Raw genomic sequence first — 234 nt, 5'->3', positions numbered from 1 at the left:
CCTCTTGTTCTTCTTCCTCTTCTTCTTCCTCCTCCTCTTCTTCTTCTTTCGAACAATCAATCAACAAAACGGAACGAACCGGAGCGAACAGACGGACGGATCGAAGCAACCGAAGAAACTGTACGCACTTTCAAACACCGGGATATCGCGCGATCGTAATAACTCGAAACAAGAAGAACGAAACAAGACGATCGCGGCCGCGAGATTTCGTTTCCCGATCGAACGAATTGGCCG

The sequence above is a fragment of the Apis dorsata genome, unplaced genomic scaffold (assembly GCF_000469605.1).
Source record: "Apis dorsata unplaced genomic scaffold, Apis dorsata 1.3 scaffold_643, whole genome shotgun sequence".
NCBI lineage: Eukaryota > Metazoa > Arthropoda > Insecta > Hymenoptera > Apidae > Apis > Apis dorsata.
Note: the sequence above shows the minus strand (reverse complement) of the source record.